Genomic DNA, 22,061 nt, shown 5'->3' with positions numbered 1-22,061 from the left:
ATAATAAATGAATGGAGGAATTAAAACCTTAATAATGAGCTGAGTCATACTATCCCTGTGGTCTCTGGTGTTCAAATAGACACCTTCTTAATGGCCAGGCATTGCTATTCAGGACACACAGCCTTTCACAGCAAAGTAGATGCAATATCTTCAGTGAAACAATATAATATTTCTGTTCTGTCCTTAGTACATATTGTGTTGTGGTCTCTCTCTGTGACTGACCTCCAGTTATGGCTTACCTGTCAAAGAAAATAACACTTCTGAAATGAAAGGAAACATACTGTGTGCTCAGAGTACACCGTAGGACTATCTAAAGCCTTCCTTGGTCCTGGCACCTTCACAGGCTGCTTCACTGTTCACACAATTTATCTCCAGTCAAAACTACAAAAACCAGTAATGTATTTTTGCTAATATTTTGATGACTCATTTGGTCTAAGAAATACAAAGAGCAATGTAAAGCTTCTATACAATAGATCTAAAGTAATTGTTATTTATTGTTTAAGAACTGGATTTTCAAGACTTAGTGAGATTATTAGGAACAAGGGTAACCTCTGGAAAAAATGAAAAATCACCAAACTAAACTGATGTGACACATATGGTACAGATGAAGTACGATTATTTAGACAGAGTTTGACTTTTGCAGACAAGAAGAGCAGTGACAACAAGGGATTTTTACCATCAGACTGCCAATTAAACTGCAAAATTCCACTTTTTCAGTGAGATAACAAAAATTACATGCTTAACATATAGGAACCCTTGCAATCGTCTATCAGGTCACTCAATAATACGTCACTTCAGAAAGTAGCTTGTTAACTAATAAACAGCAATATCCTTAAATGAGGCCTTATAACTACTTTAAATCTTCTTTAGTTCAGAGTTTATGGACTTGGCAGTACACCATTATTAATTTTCTTTCCTAGCTTTCAATTTTAAAATTCAGAGGTTATTTCCTTCAGAAATAATCATAACTTTTTCATTCTAACCTAGAAATTTGTCTATCTCCTATGAAGCAGCCCATCAATCTATACAAAATCAGAAGCTAAAGAAAATGTCTGTGCATGTTTAAGAACGTCATAATGGTAATATGAATATATAAAAATGCTTTTGTTAAGACAGTAATAACATAATTTCTTAGAGTAAGCACCCACCAAAAGTTCAGTGGGGCATTACAATATATAATGTTTGGAAAGCAATCATTAATAAAAAGTGGATGCTTCAGGATATACAGAATTAATTGTCTACCAAATACTATTATTGACTACGAACACTAGATAAAACCAGAATGCTTGCTCCAAAATTCAGACGAATAGCCAAGAAAAAACTCTTCAACCTCTGGAACAAATTCCAAAGTACAATTTAGACAATGTAATATTTATTTTGTAGCTATACATTATTAGCTATACTTTTCTGACCACAAATATGTGTGCAGTTGTATACAGTTTGATATAAGCCTAATGTAAACTTCCTGTTTCTTATTCATATTGACAATTTTTAGTTGATGTTAAACCAAAGTCTTTTAAAACTACCTTTTTTACATTTCCCATTATTACTCTTATTACTCCATTTGCCCATTGTTTCACTAAACACTAAGACATTTTTAAAACCACTCTCCATTTTTTCCCATAGCTGTACCTTTTTTTTTTCATTCTCCACTTGAACTTTTTGCCTTGTGAAGTCTTACTTTTTACACAGGCTAAACCCTTCAGCCCCTAACCAACCATCCTTCTTCTGTCCTGTTTTTATCAGTGGGGCCTTCTTTTCGAAAAAGAGCTCTGCCATTTCCATCTTCTTTCTATCCCGCAACTATGTCCCACATGTTGTACCTAATTACAATCTCCTCGACTACTGGCATAGTTATGCTTCTCTTTGTCCTTTTTCTCCTGTTACCATTTATGCATGAACAGAAATAGTCATATTTACACTTTTGGTTTGCTATCACAATACTTAGAACAATGGACAAAACTGTAACATGACCTCTCCTTATCAACACAATAACAGTGATCTCACTGTTACCTTGAGGTTTCCTTTTCTGCTGTGTTTCACTCATTCATGTCACTGGTTCTTGAACACGGACAATAAAGCTTTTCCAATTCACTTCTTCACGAAATAGGCAACTTACTATAAATAAACTTTGATAACTAGCTGGTCAAATATCTCTGACATGCAGACATCTAAATTACCAGCATTAAATTATTCCTTAATGAATACAGTGAAGCCTCTTTAAAAAAAAAAAAAAACAACAACTCAAATTGTAGTAGAATCACAGAATGGTATGGTTTAGATGGGACCTTTAAAGATCATTTAGTCCAACCCTACTGTCATGAGCAGGGACATCTTTCAACAAATCAAGTTTCACTAGTAGAATTTCCCTTGTGAAAATTTAATATTTTCTGACAGTCTAGTGCATTTAATATTTTTATAGTCCAGTTTTTAAACTGAATGTGGAAGGTTTAACTTTGTTGTATTTAACGTAATCTTGGTGCTTCAGAGCTCAGCAATAAAAGTTGATTGTTCTACAAGAAATAGTGAGTCATCCTACTGTATAGTATGTGTATGGGGTCTTAGGTAGTAAAGTAAAAAGCAATAATTTCCAATGTGATATTCTGGGGTACATTCTTGCACTCTCCGAAATGTCGCTGAAACTTAAACTTCTGCTGTGCATTTTGATTTCTGCATTGAGATATCAGTTAGCCCACACTACAATTACGGTCATACAGTTTTAAATTATAATTATAAATTTAGAAAATAAGAAAAGACATTTCTTTAAAAACCTTAATATTTGTCTGATTGGCTCTATTATATCAATTTAGACAAAGATATTTTGTACATAAGCACTGAGCTTAAAAAATACACATGCAGCCCATCAGTCAGTGTAATAGGTACTCGTAAGTTCACTTTGCAAATTCAATTTTTACATATTGAGGTAAAGATTGATTTAATATAAAATTTTTCATTGGTGTATAAGAGAACTCATGGTATCCTGGTGCTTGGACCTAGATGGATATGAAGTCACATTGCCAGGAACTACAATTAACTTTTCAGCTCTATCATCTCGCTCTTACCAACCTTACGAAGAGCAAAACACAGGGGATTTTTCTTGTCTGTGCCAATCATTGATGTCATGGGGTCATGTGAGTTAGTGTGCAATTTCTCAAGCAGTGAGAGTAAAAATAAAACTGTAATTTGTCAGATCAGACCAGGAGCATGACTTTAACACTATTCTCAAGAGAACTCCTGCAGAAAGGTAAAAAAGAGAACAAGCATACGCATTATTTCTCTTTGGTACTGCTGAGTCAAATGTAGCTTTTTTCTGTATGGAAACCCTGAGTGGATGTGACTTCTGTGGTTTTTTTTCCAGTCTCCCCATTAAATTTGTTTTGACTTTTAGCATCAACAATCTTCTTTGACAGGGAGTGCCACAGTTGCAGAATCCACTGCATGAGACAGTATCTTCTAGTATTTCAGTGTATTGTTTGATACCACCTAATTCTTCTACTGAAAAAAAAATCAGTGTGTGCCTCTTAATCCAAATTCCAGGCTGTTGCATAACTGAACTATGGATTTCAATTCTTATTAAGGGAATATGGTCATTTTTTAATTTAATACATCTTTTGTGTTGCCAGCCATGCCAAAATAATGGAAGAAAGGGTCATATTACATCTTACAAAGGTGAAATATCTCATAAAAATTGAATTATGCAACTATATTGAAATACCAAGTTTTGAATGCCTTTTTTTGAAAACTTTCTTTTACTTTTTTTTCAGGGAAAACCAGGAAATTTTGTACAAACTATAAAATTCATATTTTTATGTGTCAGAAACTGTTCAACACACAAGGCAGCTTAAGGGAAACTTTCACGAGATAAATAGTAACCAAACAGAAATACTGGTGCATTAAAACAAGATGCTATTCAAATCAGGGGAATAGGCATGCAGTCAAGAAAAGGAATGTTTTAGAATTTTGCTGTTAATTTCAGTAAGAACAATAGACAATGCAAAAAATGCCCATCAGATATAATTATTGGTCTCTATCTCTATAATTGTGTTCAGAAAGAATAGGCAGCTCTCTGTATGATTGAAAACATCATTTGAAGTGTAGTCCATTTTATCTAGTGCTACCAGTGGATAGAGGGTGACACAAAGAATATTTTAATTCCAGACCATCTCTCCTGTGAATATAAACATGAAAATGAAATTCCACAGCTATATAAATCTTTGATATGTCTCAATAAACTGCTCCAGTATAATTCGCCCAGTCAGTAGACCATAGTGTTTACTGTTTTCCTTCAAACACTTCACCATCCACACCAGTTCTGTTTATTCCAAATAAGCAGTCAGTTTGGATCCATTTTTGCTGAAATAAGCAAATGTGCTTCTGAAAATAACAAAGCCCCAAAGAAGATATGACTTTTTATGAGGCCTACCTTGTTACCTTGATCCGATTGTGCAGTTCAGGGCAGATTCTTCAGCACCTAAAAAACTAAGCTGGAACAGCAGTAAGTAGAGATACATGGTATGTACATATAATAAAATTACATGTGTATATATATATATTCTGCAAAGATAAGCTTAATAGTAAAAATATAAAAATTTTTATTCTTGGAAAGAAGATATATAAGTAAGAAACCAGGATATAATTCAGCATTTTATTGTGGATGGTAGATTGTCAAAATTGCATATAATATATCACCCAAGAACCAAATGTGATTAGTAATATTGATTACAAGATGCATTTTATCAGTTTTCATGCTAGGAACAAATTCCTTTCTACTTTCATATGAAAAACTGAAACAGGGAAATCTTACTGCTACTCATGTCTGTCTAAGCTGTATTCTGAATCATACTGACTAAACGTTCTTGTCCTTATCTTCTTCCATTAATTTGACACATTCCCACTCCTGAACTACAGCGATAATGATGAATACAAAATTCTGTTGTATCATGCTCAGTTAGTAGGTAGTTTTGATTACTTCTTAAGTGAAATGTGCATGTGTATACAAAAACAGTTAGTTTTGGCTGTGGTAATTTTCATCACAGTGGTGAGTGTTGAGCTGTGTTTTGGATTTGTGCTGAAAACAGTGTTGATAACACAGGGATGTTTTAGTTAGTTCTGAGCAGGGCTTGCACAGAGCAAAGTCCTTTCCTGCCCCTCACCCCACCCCACCCCAACAGGCTTGGGGTGCACAATAAGTTGGGAGGGGACACAGCCAGGACAGCTGATCCCAATAGACCACAGGGATATTCCAGATCATATGTGTCATGCTTACCATGTAAAGGGAGTTGTGAAGAAGGAAGAAGGTGGGACAGTCAGAGTGGAGACATTTGTCTTCCCAAGTCACTGTTACACATGACGGAGCCCTGCTCTCCCAGGGATGACTGAATACCTGCCTGCCCATCGGAAGTGGTGAGTGGATTTCTTGTTTTGCTTTACTTGCCCACACAGCTTCTGCTTTCAATATTAAACTGTCTTTGTCCCAATAGATGAGTTTTCTCACTTTTACCCTTCTGATTTTCTCCCTCATCCAGCTGGTGGGGGAGTGAGTGAGCAACTGCATGGGGCTGAGCTCCTGGCTGGGGTTAAACCACTACAGATATACAAATGAAGAATATACAAATGTTTACATTGTAAGAACTTGAAAAATAATTAACATTAAAAAACAATAATCTATGATTTAGAGCTATTTGGAGCATTTTAAGTCTTTAAGAGGTAGAGAGAAAAAGTTTTTTCCAAAATTACAGTGGGATTTTTCTCTTGCAACACAATAAATCAAGACAATATCTGCTGATTTTATCACCAAGATTATAATCAGTGTGAAATGAGATCAACATTGCAGTTTAGCCAAAAGACAGCTCTGGCACATAGTCAGAGAATAGGTTGTGCAAAGCCAGGGGTGTCATTTTCCAGCTATCATTAAATAGGTCTTTAGCAAACTGTACCAGCAGTCCTAAACTTCCCCCCTAACTAATTCATTTAATTTTGTTTGTTTGTTTTAGAAATGTAGATTGAAATGTGTGAAGCAGTTATTAAAAGCAGTTCTTAATTATAAAATGTTATTGCATGCACTTTCAGAACAGCAGTTTTAAGCCCAGACATATGCTTCCACCACAGGAGCCATCCTACTGTTAGTAACACGTGAAGAAAATTCACTGCTTAGCATCCTAAAGGCTTCATTGTTCATCTCCAGCAAAGACTAAAACATAAAGCCCAAAACTTGCTAAGTGTTGTTTTCTGTGTAATGCTTAAGAGTGAGGGTTTGTCTCTGTCTTTCTGAGATGCATAGTTGATACACAAACATATTTTGAATTAAATGGCATAGATGTTTCAGAGTAGCAGAAGTATCAGACTTTAAAGTTTGGGATGTAACCATTTGTGGTTCATCTTTTTCATTGTATAATGACATTGATATGGTTGTTTCAATTAATCTACTTGAATGTATTTCCATTTGTTTCAGTCATCTTTTTCCCACCATTGTTTTTCAAATATTACTTGTTCTTATTCTTTTTTCCTTGAATTTTTTCCTCTCACAAGCTTTATTTCTGACTTTTATTATATTTCCTTCTCCTTTCTTATAACTGTGCCATTTTTTATACTGTCCCCCCCCCTTTTTTTTTTTCTTATGTAATAGGTCCTGCTTTTCAGCTTTTCTCCCTCATTTACGCCACATTTTTGGCAGACATCATCTCTTACCCTTGCTGTATTTGACTGCTAATTACTCCAATTTGTAATATTTTGTTTACATTCTCGTGTTTTCCACATTCTAAGTTGTCCTACATGGAGAAGTTCATTCAGAAAAACATCTTTTAATATAGAGACTGACACCAAAACAAAGCTGATAGAAAAACAGTGATATTTTGCCTGGCTGTGCCCACTCCTTTTGTATCCCTGGGAAATCTGGGAAGACAAGAAGGATGCCATGGAATCGTTGTTCCTCATTTTCCCTATGACTTTGGATTGATGTATTCCTTGTTCAAGATCAACTAGTTTAACACTTGGAAAACAGCAAAACTGTTTGTGAGAGGCTCAGTTCTTACTTTATCCTGTGCGTCATGCAGTTCTGACAGCCATGCTCTTTTCTTCATTCAAGGTTTTGTACAGGAAAAAAATCAACTAGAAGAGAATAAATAAGTCAAATCCTCAGGCCTGGCAATATGTTGCTCTTTGTGAGATTCTTTACTTCAGTCTCATGAATATTGATACTGTGTAATTATTCTTTCTGCTGAAGTCAAGCATAGCAATGCTGTGCTACATTTTCTTATTTGCATTAACACACATTTTCTCAGAAGTTGTTTGTATTATATTTTGATACAAAGACCTACAGTTTACTATATCACTGTGGAAAAACAAGAAATGTCTTGTTTTGGAAGTGTTTCTGAACAGAACACGCAAATCTTTTGATCCATGTGTTGACACTGTAAGGATGAAAATGCAGACTGTGACAGAACCTGTAATTGGTGGAAATTATGAAGCTGTAAAATTAAAAAAAAAAAAAAGCCGTGTTAAACCCAACAAACTCATGGATTGAAACATCTTCCTCTTCCTTTTGGTAAGGCAATCTCTCATTCCTTCCTTCCATCTTCCATAACCCTGAATGAGTACAGTTCATTTACCATAATTTTCATTTCTTATCTTTAAAACTTGTAAGAATGTAAAATTAATTAAATACATAGTTTTGAGTTTAAAAAAAAAAAAGAAAAAAACGAACCAAAACCCAACCTGGTATGTTATGAAATCAATTTCACTTATCCAAGCTTGTTCGGTTTCCTTCTCTAGCACGTCTTAAAATTGTCACCATTTGCTATATATCACCACAATATATCCCTCTAAAATATTATCACCACTGTCAAACCTAGCATGAAATAACTTGCAAGGTTTTTATGTTCATTTGAAGGAATTAGAAGCATTGGCCCTGTTATTTATTTAGAGCAGCTTATCTGCAGAAAAATATACATATTCTAGCAGCTCCAGAATGTTTCCTGGGATAGTGCAGTGTCATCAGGATTCAAATTCTATACTATAAATCACAAAGAACCATGGCTTACTAAGCCTCCTGTGAAGTGTTTTACATTCAGTCAATTAAGGCAAAGTGAACCACTGTGATTATTCATAATGGCAAGCCTAATTCAATACAAGTATATTTGCCATCTTCCAATTTCTTTGAAATACAGTCTATATGATTTACCTGGAATTTTGTTTTGCCAGTTACCAATGTGAACATGTGTTTTTTCTCTCTTTGAATATGGGGTGGACAGATCAAAATTTTGCACTGCCTAAGGTGCCAGGAACAAACTTTTTCAATGGGTGTATTATTATAATGGATTGCAATTCCTTTACAGTTGCACTGTAGTTTCTCAGTATTTGACCACTGCAGAGTGGTCATAAAATAAAGATTTGGCTGCTTGCCATTTGACCTGCTGGGTCGTGTCTTATTGTAGTGGGTTGGCTTTTGGATTTTTTAGGCCTTCCTTAGCAACACGGTCAGAAATCTAAGGAAGTATTCCATATCATCCCTTAACGTAACACAACATATAAATAAGGTGGAGAAAAGAGAGCTTGTTCTCTTCTGTCTTCCGGTGGCTGAAGGTGACAGGTCTGTCCGCAGACGGTCTTCGCTTGTATAGGCCAGGGCCTGCCTGTTCAGACCTGCCGTTATCTCTGGTCCCTCCGGGAGGCGTGGGGAGTTAGTTGGTGCTTCGCAGGGTTCTGCTGTCTCGTTTAGGGAAGTATTTAATTTGGTTTTTGTATTTATTCACTAGCTCTCTATTAGTGGGTATATTTGGAGGATATTTGTTCTTAGGTTTTTTTTATCCCTGTTTCCCCATTCCCTTTTCCCCTGTTTTCCCCTCAGGAGCTCCCTATTGTGTGTATAATATATTCAAATTGTATATATAATTGTAAATATATGTAATATATATATTTTTTAATATAATTCCATTTCATCCAGACTTCTTTCGGTTTTTCTGTGGTTCTTTTTTTTTTTTTTCCCTTGCTTGAGGGAACAGGAGGGGGGAGGAGACAGCTTGGACTTGGTGAGAGAGCCAGGCCAAACTTACTTATTATATTATATTAACATATTATATTAATAAGCCATATTCTTGTAATAAGGTATTATTTACTTCCTACTAATTGAAGAAAGAGATGGCACCTCACAGCTGGTTTTACTGGGGTAGAGAAAAGTACCTGTGTCCATAGGACAGGAAGGCAAATTTCCTCCTGGCTCCGCTGACTCTCTTCAAAAGCAAGAAAAAGTGCAATGCTAACAACAGCTGCCATTAGTGCTGAGGTATCTGCCGCCACGGTTGCTCTGCCTTCACCTACATCTTCTTCCTGAACTGAAAACTTGTTAAAATCTCTAAAGATTTTGCTGTGTACATCAACTTTGTACGTCAGCTACCAAAAGCTTTGAAGTATACACTATTTCTACAGTTAAAGCAGCATCTTTCTGTTTTCCTCCTCTGGTTTACAGTATTTTCTTGGCAGAATATTTTTAGCTATTTTCTTTCTTGCTAAATATATAATTTTTTTGCCATCTTTATTCTGTTTCATTACAATTTTCTCTACTTGAATTTCTTGTTTCAGGGAAATTAATAGCATTCTTTATGACTCCACCTCCAAACAAAATCATACATATGCTCATATTAGTGCTTATATTTTCCCCCAAAGGCTAAAAAGAAGGAAGAAAATTAACAGTTATGACAAACAATTAATAGTGGTCTTCTGCAGTGTTTTTCCAATGCAATATTTTGCAGAGACCTTTGTTTACTTAAGGTAAGTCAAACTAATGCCAATTGTTCAAATACATTTTGTCCAAATCTGCTAGCCTTATGCCACTACCTTACTGTTTTGAAAATCTACCTACATCATTCAAAAAAATGGTTATTTAAAACACTAGCAGGTTACCTCATGACTAGAGTAGTTCACAGACTAGCTTATATCCTGCCCGTAACTTAAGCATTTCATATTTATAAGTTAGCATGATCCCATCAATGTTGTCTCATAGTGATTTTGTGTGACCATAGTGATCATTCAGTATTTATTTCTATTAATTCTCTGAAGGTCTGATCATTACTAAACAAATGAACTGATTTAAGGCCAGCTCCCCCAAGTCCTGCTGTGAGATAAGCCCACCACTCCCATAGAAAACAGTGAAAAATGTTTTTTGCATAGGAACTCTCTTTTATGTATTGCAAAAAACTAGTTTTCTATGTTGTCAAAGAATGAGAAATAAGCTGTTTTCCTAAAAGTATCCTGAGATAGAAAAATCCCTTATAACTTGTATGTCCCAAAGTTCTGTGCCTCCTTTCCTTCAATGAAGGACATCCTACACGTTGCAAAACCTCCACTGGAGATTCGCAGCTCTTCCACATAATAATTTCTCACATCATAAGTTTATACTCATCATCTCTCAAAAGCATATGAGATTTTGCTCTGTTTTGAATGCCACAGTGTCAGAGCGTGGTGGGTTGACCTTGGCTGGATACCAGATGCCCACCCAGCCACTCTATCACTCCCCTTCCCAGCCAGACAGGGGAGAGTAAGGTGAAAAAAACAACTCATGGATTGGGATAAGGCAGTTTATTTAAAGCAAAAAGTAAAGCAGAAGCTTACACGTGCAAAAAGTGAAGCAGTTTATTCTCTACTTCCCATGAGCAGCAATGTCTGGCCACTTCTGAGATGCAGGGCTTCAGCACGCATAACAGTTCCTCAGCAGGCAGCCATTGGACACAATGAATGCCTGTGTATTCATGCTTAATTAGACACTGCTACTTTTGGTCTGTGTTTGGCCCAGCCACCTGTGACAGTTCGTTCTTTTCCTGCCAAGTTACAAGTACTGCTAAACGAGAACTTCGTCCTTGAAGGAAGCATCATGTGTAAACTGAAATTAATTGGGGCCTCACTATTGGCTGATGGCTCTTCAAGGGCATTTGAAGCGGAAAGTGAAGAGGAAGAGAGTGAAGAGAAGTAAGGCCCCAGACTCATTTAGGTAAGACCCCCTGAGTTGTAGCATGCAGGTGCGGGGAAATTCCAATGTACACACACGTACACAGAAGGGAGGATGTACACTTACATAATGGGGGGAGGGACCAAAGGTCTCTAGTTGGGCAGTGCTGACCACACCTGCCCAGGTAGATGCCATAGGTTAATTGTATAAAAAGCAGGTAGCTCTTGCTGGGAGTGGAACTCAAGCTTTATAGGGAGGACAACGTTGCCTTGACAAGGATGCCTGCTGTGAGCATGCTGACTCTCCAGGAATGCAGCTTCTGTTTAGGGTAATTTTAAGCATTCTGGAGTCCGTAAGACAATCTCATAAACAACGCCTAAGTGAGTAAGGGTGTTGTCTTTGGGACTTATTTCCTTTCTCTTTCATGTCTCTCTTCTTCTCATCTTGTTGCCCATTTCTTTGTAAAAAATATGTTTTGTTGAGCTTTCAACTGTGTACTGGTTTCAGTTTCGGCATTCTCCCTGCTACAGTCTGCCTTCCTGCTCCTTGCCTTAGCTTTTATATGTGAGCTGACGTCATATGATATGGAGTATCCCTTTGACCAATTTGGTTCAGCTGACCTACTTATGTCCCCTCCCAGGATCTTGCCCTCAATTGAGAAAGGAATGTTACAGTGTTGGTGCTGTGCTCAGCAGTAGCCAAAACACCGGTGTGTTATCAACAACCTTCTAGCTGCCTATGCAAAGCACAGCACTGTGAGGGTTACTGTGGGGAAATGAACTCCAGCTCAGCCAGACCCAATACACAGAGACATCAATCAGAAAAGATAGCATCGATCATGCTGCTGCTAAAGAGTTAGATGGCATCTGCCATAATGCCTTACAACGTTACAGTAATGTACCAGAATTTTGATGAATAGGGATGCTGGTTTTCTCAATAGCAATTAATTATGACACCTCTTAATGCATCACGTTTTTAAAGGCATAATACAAAGCTAATAAAAAGGTTACCTTCTGTTCTTCATTCGGCTGAAGCCAATGAGGATATTCTTTATGCAAAATGTCATAAGGGAGAAGATAAATCATATTATTCCAAATCTGGCTTACAAGTGCAATGGATGTCATTAAAATATTTTCTTTTTAACATACCTTTGTTAATCATGTCAACATTAGTATTAATTAAAAAAAAAAATCCCTAAAAGCACAACTAGTAATGGAAAATGAGCACTTTTTTTCTTCCTTTTTAGCTAAACTCTCATCTGAGGACAGAATTTTTCCCAGTAGCAGCAAAAGAGTGATCTATTTGTTTCTGTAATTAGAGAGATATGCAAAGATTGAGGCTCTATCCTGGTATAAAATTGCCTACTAGTTCACTTATGTGACTCAAATAGGCTCTATTAGGTTCATTAGGCATATAATGAACTTATGAAATTCACTGCCACAAAATATAATTAAGGTCCAAGCATCTAGAATTTCCCTGTAAAATTAAGTATTCAATGGATAAAAAGATTGCTGCTCTATTCACACATCTTGTTAAAAAATTAGATGTTACAGAAATCTATGAAGGATAGAAAACTTTAATGCTTGCAATATTACAGATATGCCTATGATATCTGGATGGCATGAAATTGCCATAATATAGGCATTTTTTCTGTTCCTAATTCTAAGCAAATTTGCATATATACTTGGTAGTATAGTGTTAACTTTTTTCTTTTCATCTTTGAGATAGTTTGTTCTGTGTCTAATAAAGTTTCTTTATACTTATGTCAGGAATCTTCTTTAGTTATCTATGTCTTAAATTACTTTGGCACACTATTGTTCACATTTCTGGTCTGAGATAAATTATTAGATTAAGTGAATTGTTCTGCAGAAGAATTTCAATATAAGTCAATTTTACTATAAAATACTACTAATAGAAATCATTTTCAATTATTCAGAAAGAACAAAACTTCAGTAACAGTAATGTTAATGAAAATAATAAAAATCTCACATTGAATGAAACCTATACGAATAAAAATGGTAGTGGCTAGCAATTTTTTTCAAGTTTTTCTGGCAACCTCAGAGCCCAGATGCTAAGTACTGGAAAATATTTATTCCAACAGCAGCATCTGGTGCTTTGGCAAACTCCATAAGCAATTTTGTTTTACAGTTCTAAAGCTGCTTCTGAGTCTATTACATGGTTAATCTGATGGGCTGACTTGTTCTCCTGGATGCCATATGCCAGGAGCTAGAGATGCAGTGAACTGTTTGCCCATTATACTTGCATTAAAAAGCAGACTAAAAAATCTGCTGAAAATTATGCACTTTATTACAGCTCAACAATTAAGCTTATGACAATGAGTGGCGTGCCTTAAAATAGTGCCAAAGAGCTGCCAGGAAACAAAAAAGAGCATCAAGAGCCAAGGTTGGCAGACATAATGCCAACCAGGTAGTGTTTCAAATTTTGTCATAAGATGCTTAATGTCTGTTTGTTTTGGTTTCTTGTGGGGTGTTTGTTTGTTTGTTTTCATTGTTTTTTCTTTTCCTCCTACATGTATGAAGGTAAATTCAGATAGAGAAGGAAATGTACCAAAGGGAACAGGAAAAATAAGGTACTTGTTTTTCTTTCTGGAATAATTATAAGGGCTAAGGGTGCACATACCAATGAATTGCATGCTGACACCTTTAAAATCAGAGCATAAACTGTAGAAATTAAACAACAGAAAGTCATGTGAAAATATTGATCAGGACTTTCAACATTATGAAACAGAATTCCATCTGCAGGCAGAGAATTTGTGAGTAGTCAGCCCTCCAGTAACAATTGCCTATTATCTCACCAGCTTTCAAAAAGGTGAATGGACATCCATCTTTAGAAATAAAGTTTTTAAATAATCTATGTAGTTACACAAAAATGGGATATCAGATTGATGGAAAATTTGTATCCCAAATAAGACAGAGGGTGGAATAAAGCAGTGTGCTGTAGTAAGAAGGAATGTTAGATGAAGTGTTGTGCAGTTTTTTCAACGGAATGTGTGTGCTTTCACAGGCAGAATTTTTCTTTTTTACCCATCACCAGTTTCACAAATGTAATTTCTTGAAAAGAAAGAGCTCATAAAAATCAAATTACCTATACATTTTTAGAAAATGTATACCCTGTGTAAAACCTTCCAAGAGTCAATAAAAGTGGAAAGTGAAAACCCCAAATATGAAGAACTATAATAGAAGGCATTACTACCTTATTCTGTGTCTAAATATTATAACCTTTAAAGCACTTCATGCCATTGCACAAAAACTAGATATTAGATTAAGTCAGTTAATGTCTTCAGAACTCTGCTTGAAAATGTCCGAATGGATCAATTATGTCTGGAACTGATGGGGGAAAAAAAAAGAAGTATTTACATCTTTAAAAGACCTGTTATTCTGAAAAGCTATGGAAGTAGTTGCATGACTATTGACAACAAAAAGAAGTTAACGTATCTATATTGATAAGATAAGGAGAGGAAATATTTTCTTTTCATTTGTTCCATACAGAGGTTCTTGTGTCAGTACTCCCAAAATGATTTTTCACAAGACACTTGTCCAGCTGTGTCTTGTATAATATTTTTGCAAAGAAACTGTAGTCTGTCTGTTCCTCATAGCTGTAAACTGCCTAAGGTCTACCTTTACTGAGCATGAGGCACTGCAGCATGACACTGAAATTGTCCTCAGCTATATTCAGACTGTCAGGCCATTTACTGCCACATGTTCAACTAGGCATTTCCCACTGCGGAGTTTTACAGTCATATTAGCTTGAAGCATTTCACCCAGTCATTTTAGATTATAAGCCAAGTCATAATAATCAGCAGCAAAGGTGACAGTTGACCATCATTATTTTAAAAGAAAATTTGCACAAGATTTAAAACATTTTTTTTTAAGATAGGTTTTTTTGTGACTAACAACTTACAAAGAGTGTTTTTCTCCACTTTCAAGCCTCACAGTTGCATTAACCCCACTTCTGAAAGAGTAGATGCTCCAGACAAATCCTCCTGTGATTGACCTCTGGGATATTTTCTGTTAGGGTTTCTCTAGTGCCAAATAATACATGTGAGTTCATACTTCAGTTGTTTGTTGTTTCATTGGGTTTTTTTCTCAGTGGAAGCAGTAATTTGAGTCTTTCTATGACCTACATTCCTATTTTCACAAACTCTATAGTTTCATTGTATTTTCAGGGTCTGGGTAGTAAATTTGGCTGAAATTAACCAGTAAAACTAGGATCAGCAAGTCTCAAACATATAGACAACATGATTTTATACACTGCTCTTTATGCACCGATGAGTCAAATATAAGGGATGCGAAAGTTGGAGGGGCAGGAAAGGCAGGGGCATGGAGGAGAGAGTGGGGTATTTTCAGACATTTTAGTTGGATGATTAAAGACTTCAGGGTCTTTATGAACATGTAGACCTTCTTAAAGTGGTATCTGAAATTATCTGAAAATTGCCTCTCAGTTCCCAAAAATTACCATGATCAGATTTATCAAGAGGTGAATTAGAAATCAGAAAGTCTTATTAATAATATTAGTTTGTCATATTCATGTATGCTGTTGCATATCCTATTGTGTATTCTTGGGTAGGTAATTTCTCCCTCTGCACCACATCTCATCCATCCTGTTTCTTGAACACACTGTTGGATAGTTGCACAATGACAGTGTTCCTCTTGTTTAGTATCTCATGCTTTAGGACAGAACTGAATTTCAATTAGAAACTTAAGATATTTGGAAAATTTTCAAACTTGCAATTCAAAGGAACCACTCAAAATGGATAAATAAGATGCTTGGATAAGTGCTTCAAAAGCTGTAGGAGCTTTATAGAATTGGAGGGAAAGGAACACAAGGATTACAGCGAAGGAAATTGCCACGACATATCTCAGCGCATGTACCACAGCAGATGTTGCTAATGGAGAAAAGTTGTAGGTAGAGAAGCACAACAAGCCTCTTGGCTGCCTCATGCTAAACACATGTGGTACATTGTGTCTTTTTATAGTTTCTTCTAGCCAGACACAGAAATTTTGCATTCACACAGCCCCAGCACACATATCATACACATTTTCAACTCAAAACTATTTATGAAATAAGATCATTAAGTTAATTTTACCCAGATGAAATGCATGAGGTACATATCACTTTTCATTATTCCAGGGCTGCACATTTATGAGACAGCAGTGACATTATACAGGAACTTAACCATATTCTAAAGGCTTTTACAAAAAAAAAAAGTTCAAAAGTCATGTAAATTACAGATTTCATGACACCTCTGTCTTAATAAAATTAAAACTTTTCAATATTATACCACTGTAATTCTGGAGAAGATGAGATTTCCCTGTTTGATTTGCTTTTTTTTAATACCAAGATAATTTTGAACAGTAAGCACAGAGGCATATATAGCTCCTTAGAATTGCTCCTATTGGATTTTACCATTCAAGTGAATGAGTAAATACACTGCTTCTGAAGATTGCAGAGCTTTGTTAAATCCTGGTTATTGTGCGAATTCCATTTTTTCACACCTGTTTGATTTACAGTGTATAAAAGCATCAAGACGTTGAACTATTTCCTTCCTGAGAAATTGCAGTGATACAAGAAAATGTAACTCATGAAAGCTCTGGTGTGTCAAGAACAAAATAATTGAATAAAATGTTACATCACTACTGCAAAAGAAATTCAGCACAGTGCAGAGGGCCAGTGTTGGATCCATGGATCAGTTGACTCCAATACAAATATCATTTTGAAGTCCTGTGCAGAATGACAGCTTTACCACTCACACTGGAGGAAAAGCATCCCATACACATCAGGCCGGAGCGAGTGTGTCTTGCCTCAGTCCTAGCAGCTTGACATCTGTAAATTGGATGTGTGAGCTAAACTAGTTGTCTGGGCACTTTCTTATTTTTTTTTTAAGTCAGCGAGCTAAGATGGATGGCCACAGAGCACAGATCGAGATTAACATTTAAAAATCTGTGGTGACAACCTCCTGGCAATTTTATTTCTTGATTAAGTATGAAAACACCCTGGAAGCACAATATATACCTCACTTTTCTACGTAACTGTTAGGTGAGTCAAATCACACTTTTAGTTCTGACAGGTTTACTAAGCCCTTGAACAAATGTAAGGCTTAAATTATACCTTAAAAATATGTAAAGAGTTCACAGGAAGTGAACTAGTTAATAATAGTTACATGTTAAAATACATATTTATGTATGAGGTTTTTTCTGTATGTTTGGATTCACAAAATACTAGCAGGTTTCACTTATTGATTTATAGTTTAAATTATGTAGAGTTTGCCCCATATTGGTAACATGAGTTTCATATGTTCAGTTAAAAAGCAGAACTCCAGAGCTTTCAGTTATGAGGAAACTATAAGTGACATCATACAGGAGTTATCTTTCTCCTTGACTTGACAGCAATAATATTGCAAAAAAAAATTAGTTTTAAAGGTAATTTTGCATAGTTTGTATTATTCACTCTTAATCAATAATACTGTGCAAATTTGTCCTCAGTCTTAACTTGCAGAAAGTCATCTAAGCTTACCATAGGTGTCCAAAACATCTGGAGAATACTAGTATTACCACAACAAAATATGATGGGGAAAAAGTGAAGTACAAAACACACGAACTCCTCTCCAATCATATAAAGATTTCCAATTAAAAACCCCAAACATATAGAGTTCCTTTATCTTCTTTTTATTGAAGACCATTCCCCAAAATCGCAAACACTAACTAAAGACATAAGGGATTTCATGTTACTCTGGATTTAGTCAGGCTGTGACTGAATGTCTGTGGAGTCAGAGACCTTATAGAAGTCCCTAGAAATATTCTGACAGTCTGTCCAGGAACTGATATACATTCTATTTTGAATGAATCACTGAAATAAATAGTATTCTAAAAACTAAAATGTGATTCTACATGTCACAAAAGATGACATTTGAACAGAGTTTTGATGAATACTTGGGCATCATTGGACTTGACCTCACTTATCTAAATTTCAGTCCCAGTAGAGAACGTTTAGTGACTGTAACAGTAAATTAAGAATTTACTCCCCCCCAAAAAATTTAGTCCCCTCAAAACAGAGGAAGATATCCGGTTTTGGCGTGAGAAGAGAGAATTACTGTTTGGTGTGTCTGAAAAGAATATCACCATTAGGTTATGTAACTGTTAACATACACTCTGTGCATCATGTATCACAGACAATTGCATAGCAACTAAGATTGTGGATCTTGATCATGATATCATACTGTACCATAATAAAATTACAACAGAAATTAAAGTGATGCTGGTATAAGATGCTCTCAAGCAGTCAGGGAAACCTTGTATTTATACTGCACCTGATCTTAATTCTACTAGTTTCTGATAGTATATTTTGAGCATTAACTAAAATATTTTTGTGGTTTATCAGTGTGAAAAAAATTAAATAAAACACTGTTTCTTCTGGAATGATAATGTCAGAATAAATGGCAGTGCATTGGTAGGATTATTTTTTGTCTGTTCGTTGTCACCACATGACTATTCACCACTGGAAACAAGTCACTGGAAATGAAAACTCATGCTGTTCTATCCCAAATTAATCAGAAAAAGTGAGCTTAATTGGAGAATAAAACTGCCTACCAAGGGAGGTAATCAGAAAAGTCACCATGGCTGAAGATGCTCAGGACAATAGTGGCAATTATGTTGTTGAGTGACCCAGTAAAACACAAGAGTCACACTGGCTGACTCATGCACAGTGGTAATGCTACTGCCACTGACACAACTTACACTGTTCTCACTTTGGATTTTTGAAGTCAGTGTGAAATTATTTAATCAACATTTCTACTTGGAATAAATATTTAAACCTTGCAAGTGGGTTTTAGTCCTGATACTACGTTTCAGCTGAGAGGGAATGAGAAGGAAGGGAGGTCTTACTTCCAGTTTTTATACCAAACTTTAAGAATATTACTTACTTGATCTGTATTCAAATATGAAAATATTTTTGCCAGTATCCAAATACCTGATAGTAAAATAGCCTCCTTCACTTAGGATAAAATTAATTTGTAAAGTTATTTCTGATGTAAATAGCTGTATTCTAAATGTCTGGAGGGAATAAAAATATCATCCACCCAGGCAGTACTTCTGAGTCTTTTTACATCCTCTGATATCATCTGAGTGACCCTAAGATCCAACTGTAGATTTGGATCTCCAACTTCTCCCAAAGGCTGGAGTTTCCCAGATTGTTTGTAGAAATGCTTTCTTGAAACTTTTCACCATCTCTAAATGTAATGAGAAAATCCATATAAAGTTGTCAACAGAAAGTCTTGGTTTTCCTCTGGGTCCATAAACCATTCAATATTTTCCTTATATCTTCCCATTCTGTTTACATAAAAAACACGTAAGATTGGAAGAAGGGTTTTTTTTTTTAATTCCTAGGTGAATAAACCATACTTACCATTATTTTACATCATTCTCTCCTCTGGTTTTTGATTCCACCAAGACCTTTAACACCACATGTTCCTGTGTCTTTATTAGCTATCCAGTGAGACTGCCATTATTAGGAAACAGGTTCTGTCATGACTCAAAATAACCATGGATAAGTAAGCAGCTGGGGGAAATTCAAAGAAAACACACAGTATCATACATTAATATTCTATGCATGATGACACTTACCAGCAACAAATATCAAGCTTAACTATTAATTTATCTACTCATATGAATATACAAGTATATACACAGAAATACTTACATATAAATGTATTACACATATGTCCCCTAATTTCTGAAATTATCTACAGTAGCATAAATAAAGATGTTAAAAGATGTTTTCATTTTCAAAACAATTGCTGTGGTGCAGTATTTTTATAGAATCAATTATAATGAAATTTAATTTTCGTTTCTTTTTCCAGGTTTTGTAATTTACACTCTTTAATTATATCATAGCTTAAGCACAGCATTGATAATTTACCCTTCTAAAATGGCACAGAGGATGAAGGGAAGGGACCTGTAAGGTCCACCTGAACTTGTAACCATATTAGAAATATCATGACGGACATTTATTTTCCAAAACAGAATTCCAAGGTCAACTGCAGGGTAAGCAGAAAAAATAGTAACTAGTTTTAACAGAAACTGTAAGAGATAAATGCTACATGCATGTTTGCATGTAAGGTATATATCATGTAGGCTTCTTTTTTTTCTTCCTTTTTTTTTTTTTTTGGTTTTCTGAAGACTATGATTAAAAACTAATTTTTTTCTTTTGCTCTAAAAGACTAATAAAATGAATACTTCTGTCAGTAACTATCACTTGGGTCACCACATCTTGTGGTTTGTCTTAGAAACAGTCAATACCTTTTAATACCTGTTATTCTTTAGTGTTTCATTTCCAGAGGAATAGTCCCAGATTAAAGGTTTCATGCATAGAGAGAGAAAACTGAAGCATCTAAACAAAAAAATCATTCTCACCAGTAAGTCTCCATAGGGCTGGACCATATTGTTTTTAAAATTATAAATAAGGAACAGCCAATAAAGAAATAAACAGAAAGTGACTGCTGGAAGGTACTGTTTACTGATCCTTTCTCTGTCAAAGATTTGCTAGGAGGCTCTTAGCAAGTCATTTTACTTTTCTGACTTTCTTTCTCTCTCTCTGGAGAGCTGTAGTAATAGTCCTTATCCATCCTCAGGTGTGCTAAGTACCATTTTCAGACGACATTTCTATAAAGTTTGTATTAAATGCATAAAGACATGGTAAAAGAACCAAAATGTGGTTGACTTGTCTTGTTCTTTAAAAGCAAAGAAAAAACATGCCTCTGTTTCTTGCTCTCATAATACCTGTTACCTCTTTGCTTATAGAACCAGCTTGTGGCAGATGTGATCCAGGTACTTAATGATGTACAGATCCCTGCATTATTTGAGTGATGTTCTCAGCACCAAAGGTCTTCAGCCTACATGAGAGAGCATTAGATAATCAACTGTAGTTTTCCCAAAATGTATGTGGACATTTAGCAGCATGACGTGTATTGGAATTAACAGGATTTGCATACTAAATAGCAGTGCACTGATTCAAATACGCATTCCTCACACACTCCAAAGTCATGACTATATTTGTTATGTGGACAATAGAAAGTGGATGGTAAATAGCATTTTCTGTAGAATCATTAGTTCTTGATTCAATAAAATATTATTCACCTTTCAAGAATTTAGGACAATTTGTATGACTGAGTTTTCAGCTGCAGTAAAAAAGCATGTAGCATAAATGAAGAACAAGCAAAACCATAACAGTGTAAAAGAACATTGTCTTGGGGACACTTCACACAGCAAGGTTTTGTGACACATCAGATCCAGAAAACAGAGGGTGACATTTATGTGGCCTAATATCCATCTCAAAACTGAGTGTCTGAATAAAGTCAGCAATAAAAAACCACTTATCCTTCTGCTTGTTTGAGCAAAAGATCTAGACTCTCTATCAATTCACGATGAATCTTAGGAATTATCGTTACAAAAATAGTATAACTGTGTGGAGAATTTTCAATTAGACACTGATGTACCAAAAATCAAGCCACTCTTATTTGTAGTTATTTTTTTAATATGAAAAATAACAGAAGATTATAGTTTTCAAAATGCTTTCAAATGCTCCTTTGCAGTCTCTATTTTTTGGTGTAACAAAAGCATGTGAAATCACTACAAAAGTCTGAAATCATCACACATGCTTCAATACTACAGTGCCAGCGAGCATGAATTCTTGCTCTGAACACATTTGACTGATTTAGAAAGCGTCATTTTTCTTCCACAAATGGGAGAGCATTGTTTAGTCTACTAGAAGACAAAGACATCTTGTGGTGTCATTGAGAATGAAATTTTTGAGCAAGTTGTATTGTTAAGAGACTGTTGTATATCAAAATACTCCCTGTATGAAGCTGTAAGACAGCTGTTGAAACTGCAAGACAACTTATGACTTACAGGAGACATAAACATGGCTTGGGGATTAGTTAAGAGGCATGGCATGTGCAAATCTTAAATTGTCAATTAACATCATTGAATCAGTAGCAGAAACTCCAAGGGCATATTTTTATGAAAAAGAAAGGATTAAAATAGACAATCTCTTCTAGCTATATTCTAAGACGCACAGTAAGTCTGTGATTTATGATACTTGAATAACC

General features: G+C 35.5%; 1 long non-coding RNA gene across 1 annotated transcript; it reads right to left on the bottom strand.

Moving 5' to 3' along the window:
* Positions 1 to 18,834: 18,834 nt before the first annotated feature.
* LOC113961196 lies at positions 18,835 to 21,225 on the bottom strand. Its single transcript, XR_003532242.1, has 3 exons — positions 20,368 to 21,225; positions 19,361 to 19,513; positions 18,835 to 19,284 (listed from the first exon to the last, which is right to left on the bottom strand). It is a non-coding gene; the product is annotated as an uncharacterized LOC113961196 (long non-coding RNA).
* Positions 21,226 to 22,061: the final 836 nt, after the last annotated feature.

Source organism: Neopelma chrysocephalum, unplaced genomic scaffold, assembly GCF_003984885.1.
Source record: "Neopelma chrysocephalum unplaced genomic scaffold, ASM398488v2 Primary Assembly neopelma1_97065, whole genome shotgun sequence".
In the NCBI taxonomy this organism is placed as follows: Eukaryota; Metazoa; Chordata; class Aves; order Passeriformes; family Pipridae; genus Neopelma; species Neopelma chrysocephalum.
Note: the sequence above shows the minus strand (reverse complement) of the source record. Positions and strands in the feature narration are given on the sequence as shown.